This window comes from Lolium perenne, chromosome 6 (assembly GCF_019359855.2).
Source record: "Lolium perenne isolate Kyuss_39 chromosome 6, Kyuss_2.0, whole genome shotgun sequence".
Classification (NCBI taxonomy): Eukaryota; Viridiplantae; Streptophyta; class Magnoliopsida; order Poales; family Poaceae; genus Lolium; species Lolium perenne.
Genome location: NC_067249.2, coordinates 241,830,082 through 241,835,785, shown reverse-complemented (window position 1 = coordinate 241,835,785; position 5,704 = coordinate 241,830,082). Strand labels below are relative to the sequence as shown.

General features: G+C 45.5%; 1 long non-coding RNA gene across 1 annotated transcript; it reads right to left on the bottom strand.

Moving 5' to 3' along the window:
- Positions 1-762: 762 nt before the first annotated feature.
- LOC139832177 (uncharacterized) lies at positions 763-5,498 on the bottom strand. Its single transcript, XR_011746852.1, has 2 exons — positions 5,410-5,498; positions 763-1,010 (listed from the first exon to the last, which is right to left on the bottom strand). It is a non-coding gene; the product is annotated as an uncharacterized lncRNA (long non-coding RNA).
- Between the last annotated feature and the right edge of the window lie 206 nt (positions 5,499-5,704).

The following is a 5,704-nucleotide window of genomic DNA, read 5'->3' as shown; positions in this document are numbered from 1 at the left end:
TAAGCCTTCCCCTCCAGTTGTCCCAATTTCTGTCACTTTGGGGCCTTTGGTTCCGGACATAGACATGTGCAAACAACTTGCAGATACAATCTAAGCAATAAGTATAGAGCTTAAATCTAAGATCATGCCACTCGGGCCCTAGTGACAAGCATTAAACACAACAAGATTGCAGCAACAATAACTTCATAAACTTTATAGATAGACTAATCATAATGTAACAATCCATCGGATCCCGACAAACACAACACCGATTACATCAGATGAATCTCAATCATGTAAGGCAGCTCATGAGATCATTGTATTGAAGTACATGGGGGAGAGAATACCAACTAGCTACAGCTAGAACCCGTAGTCCATGGGGGAACTACTCACGGAGCATGATGGAGGCGGTGGCGTCGATGGAGATGGCTTCCGAGGGCACTTCCCCGTCCCGGCAGGGTGCCGGAACAGAGACTTCTGTCCCCCGAAACGGAGTTTCGCGATGGTGGCGGCGCCCCTGGAGTCTTTCTGGAGTTTCGTCAATTGGTATCGATGTTTTAGGTCACCAGGGCTTAAATAGGCGAAGATTCGGAGTCGGAGGGGCCACGGGGCCTCCTCACACTAGGGTGGCGCGCGTGTGATGCCCCAAAACCGGTACCATGAGGATCCCAGCGAATCCGCCGAAATCCGCACGATATCGATTTTAGGAGACGCACCACCAAGCGCCTCGTACACGCCGAAGCATGCACGCGATGTGGGTGGAATCAATCACGAGCGGTAATATTACAACAGGATTACAATAGAGCCCACAAGATACAGATATATTACAACAACGACTCCAACGAGTCAAGATACAAATATACAATACAAAGATCCAAATCATACAGAAGATCAAATACATCCGAGTACGGACAAGATACAAATTTGGACTAAGAGTCCTGAAGATAACCAATGGCGTCCATAACCCTGCCCAGGCCAAGCCGGAAGGGTAACCTTGCTAGCGTCGTTCTTCATCGAACATATCTTCATACCTGCCCGGTTATATCCCGTAGAAGCAGCAATAAGTACGGGTTCGTACTTAACAAGACTTCAAGACGTATAAGCACTCGTCAACCAGTCGTCCTTTGTACTTGAGGCACGCAGGGGACTTAGAGGACGCAAGAGGAACGTCATAGGCAATATGGTGGGGTTAAGCGGCAGCGCGCAAGCACTAAAAACCTATAGAGACACTCTACAACAGTCGTCTAAACAGAGAAGGGGAGAGAACGCATAAACTAGCAGTTCTATACTCTGCAAACATAACACATCCGATGTGTTCCCCCCTCGCAAGGAAGTACTTACAAAGGCACTCACACGGTTGTCAAGTTTTAACCATTTATTATTGGAGTTGTACTAACTTACTACGCAAGTCATTTATTAATAAACAACAGGTGTAAGTTGTCTATGGTCGAGTCATACAGCTCCAAGTCGTCCATAACCGCGGACGCGGCTTATCGATAAGATGTACACCCTGCAAGGGTTGCCCAAATGTACCCACACGCACCGCTCGACCCACTTACGACAGGTGGATATCACGGCTCGCACTCTCCTTCACGACAACAATGTCCAGGAAGCCACCTAACTAAGTTGAACCCGTATCGAAGTCCGGCCGAATCTCCGAAGCGGACCTAGCTGTTGCGCCAGCGTACTAGGTGGTTTAAACACACACTGGGGCGATAAACCACTTCGCAGCGGCTCCGCATCCTATACGTGCATACCAGAAACAAGGGATACAAGGCACCCAGGGGCTTCCCAAAATAAACAAGTAACAGGCTGGCATGCACGCAAACAACAAATGGTAAAACATTGCAAACTAGTTGTGGCCACTGGACAAAGCTGTAGATTCCGGCAGTGGTCAAGGGGAGACCCATAAGCATACCCACGTGTGGTTAGACACTACTGCAGAATAGGCTATCAGTGACAGGCTCAAAAGGCCCGCTAGTGACAGTGCCTGTCACTAATGACTAGTCACTGGTATGGGGTTACTAGTGACAGGCAAGTGCCTGTCACTAGTATGTGCATGCTAGTGACAGGCAAAAGAGAAGCATGTCACTGGTTGTGATCAAAGGCCGCGACCCTGGGGTTTTGTAGTGACAGGCCCATTGTCTTGCCTGTCACTGGTTTGATTTTCGATAATAATAAAAAATTAAATGCATTCTTCACGAATATTCGAGATAGCTCAATGAGATGTTATAAACATAAATCCATTTCCAAAAAATATTTCATAATCATAGTAAGATGGTGTACCAATGATACGTTCACATCACCGAATATGATAAAATTAGACCATTAAAGCACGCCTTGCCACACCCGCTCGTATTTGAAGAAATGGTAAATAAAGCATACAAATATAGACATTTTGATCCATTATAAAAGAGACATCAATATTTTGAAGGGCAGTGTTGCTGAAAAATGAACTCCTTGCGACAACCTTGCAGCTCAAGAGATATTGGATGTGGACCGACAGATTCTTAATTCAATCCGATCATTGTCAGCTTCTGAACCTGCATTGACAAGTGAACTTTTCATGATTATGATGTAGATGTGGCACAAACACCTCCAACAGAACTACAATGTCTGTTCAAAAAATAACCAGTACATGCAAAAACGGGATTCTTAGATTTTTTTTGTTTTTTAACAAACCAACATCCGATTGAAGCAGTAGGATAGTTAAGTTCAATCTATTGCTCTAGACAAAACAGTACATACCAAAACTCTTGACATCTCTCACACTTGACGAATACGTCTAGTTACATCTGATTAGACACTTCTCTTCCTCAAGTAAATTCATCAGATGCATTGCCTTAATTCTATCTACTGTAATCAGCCAAAGACCCTAGTGTTATTTGTGCATGTGTGTGGCGGGCATATCCTATTTCACGTACCTCTGCACCGGTCCTTAGTAAAGGAATTTTTTTTATTGCATGGCCGTTTCATCTATTACCTCATGACCAAATGCGATTTAAAACCTATGTGTACAGTAAAAAAAATGACATGGCAGTGACACAACACTAAGGAACTGCAAAAATTATACCGTGACTTAGCAATCCAGTAGTAAGGACATATAACCATGTTCAAAGTGCCACAGTTACATGATTTAGAGGTAATGCCAATTGGATAATAGAATAATAGAATCAGGAAGTCAGGACAGCTTGCTATCAGGTTAAACTGAAGAAAAAGTGAAAAATAAAGCTAAACTATATTACTTGGATTGATGACAACCATGTTGTTGCTGCCTGGTGGTTTGCGGCCCGATCATACTACCACGACATGATAAATCAAACCATGAGCACTAGAGCTGTAGTCTGCAAAACAAACCATAAAATGAACTCTAAAGATAAGAAGTTGTTGTAAAAAATAAACACTCGACAACATCATACATACCGGTCAGGAGGTCTGTATATACGCTGCTCTTCAAGATTAAGCAATAACATTACCAGGAAGTAGAAAATATACTTATAAAAGGATGGATCACCTGTGCGGGAAGAATCGGATCAATCCACTGTGACCACCATGTGCTTTACACTCACGGTCCCAGCTTTTCAAGATAAAATCAAAACATGGATTTGCGGACTATGGATATCTCGTTGCTTACCTGAAATTACACCTGAAACATTTGCATATGAGCCTTAGAAAAGTGATGGCACCATACAAGAACAGAACAGAGCTCCACATAGTCAGCCCCACTGCTATCTAATCAGGGGACTAACAACACATTGCAGTCAATTACTCTCCATATATAATTTTCCCAAACCACTGGATATTCTAGGGACGCAGAGAGGGATGAGCAAACTGCAAGAGATAGGGCTGGCACCTCTACGTCGGCAGTGGTGGCTTCAGAGCCATGCGGCACAAGACGCATCATTGCCAGCACCTCCAGCTCTTGGAACAGCGGCGGCGATAGCGTGAGGACGGGCGTGCAACTGTGCAAGACGGTCCGGGAGTGGATTCCATAGGACGGTGCGCTCAACCCAGCGGAGGCGATGGCGCAGGAACCGGCTGCGTCTCGAAGGCTCGAAGCACGGGATGGTGGCAGTTGAGGGTCGATCATGTGGGAGGCGGCGACACCAGTTCTTTAAGGCGCAGATCGGCACAGATCTCGGCGGCCGCCGAGGAGTATGGGGTCGGCGCCTGCAGCGCGTAGCGGGCAAAAGATCATCCGGTCTGGGCGGCGGTTCCTTAGTCTTGGGGAGGTGGTGCAGATGGCGGCAGTGTTGCCTCGGAGGAGTGGGCTCATGGGGGGAGGGGTCTCGTCGGAGACGAAGACGTGCAGGCTTGGTGGTGGTTGAAAAATCGGGAGAGAGATCTCCGTTTGTATTGGATATTTGGATCGCTGGTTTTCCTTTTTTTGCGGGACCGGGGCAGGAGGCAGCGGTTTGGCGGCAGCACTCGATCGGGGCAGGAGGCACTCGTTTTCCTACCTTTCTTTTTACGAATTTGTTTGCTGCCATACTAGTATCTGATACCATCACATATATATCCACTCTGACACTCTGTAAAACCAAGCGTCAGTCTATTCGTTTGAATCACATTTGACAACAATGTATGAAGAGTAACATAGTGTGCAACATTGGGAAAACATCACGCGTTCAAAACCTATCCTTACATGTTGCTTCATCATTTTCTGAAAATTATACATCAACCGAACACCACCTCTAGCCATTTAAAATAGTAGAGATGTGATACATTATGATACACGCATCCTACAAATGGCTAGGTGAATGGCCAAAAAAACTTGCCATCTAGTGACAGGCATTTATAGGCGCCTGTCACTAACATATTTTCCCTTTCAGCCGTCGGCTACAAAAACTACTAGTGACAGCCTCTTTTATGCGCCTGTCACTAGTGTATTGTACTAGTGACAGGCATATATGCGCCTGTCACTAGTGTTTATACTAGTGACAGGCATAATTTTGCCTGTCACTAAACACCTGGCGGCTATAAGCCTTTTTGCAGTAGTGAGAGCGCTCAGTCTCGGAACGGATAACAAAAACTCGGGGTCCTAGGTTTTAAAGAAACACAAGTGAGCCGTCATAAAACGAGCAACTGACCCACCGATGTCTCCACTAAACAACTATTAACAAGTAACCATGTTAACCTCCAACAGATATATCAATAAACCATGTGTCATGTTCCCCAACAGATAACCCGATAAGATAGCAGTAACGGTAACGAGATATAAACAGCACTAGCATGCACTACGACTCGCAAGGCAGACCCGATAACCGAACAATAGCTGTAGGAGGTTGGTGGTGTAAATATGGGCTGCTTGAGGTAACAAGTGGAAGGGACACGCGACAAGAACGCAACTCAAGGATAGCATGAGGGAGAAGGCAAAATAAAATAGGTGAGCGACTTCTGCAGGGGCAGGAGTATAGGGGAAATGCTTGCCTGTTAAAGCTTGCCGAGGGACATCCGGAGAACTCGTCGTATCTCACCACACCACTTCGTGATCCTATCCGGGAAGAAGCAAATGCTACAACAACAACGGATGCAAATCTTACAACTACGGAGAAGAATCGGCATGCTCATGATATGATATGCATGCATGACATGGCAAACATGATGCGATGCAACTTATCCATATTAAGCGAAATCGGAATCCCGAATAAACAGATTAGGTTGAAGTTGCATTTCTACTGGCAAAGTTAAAGGTTGCTTAACATGGCAGTAGCATGGCAAGGGT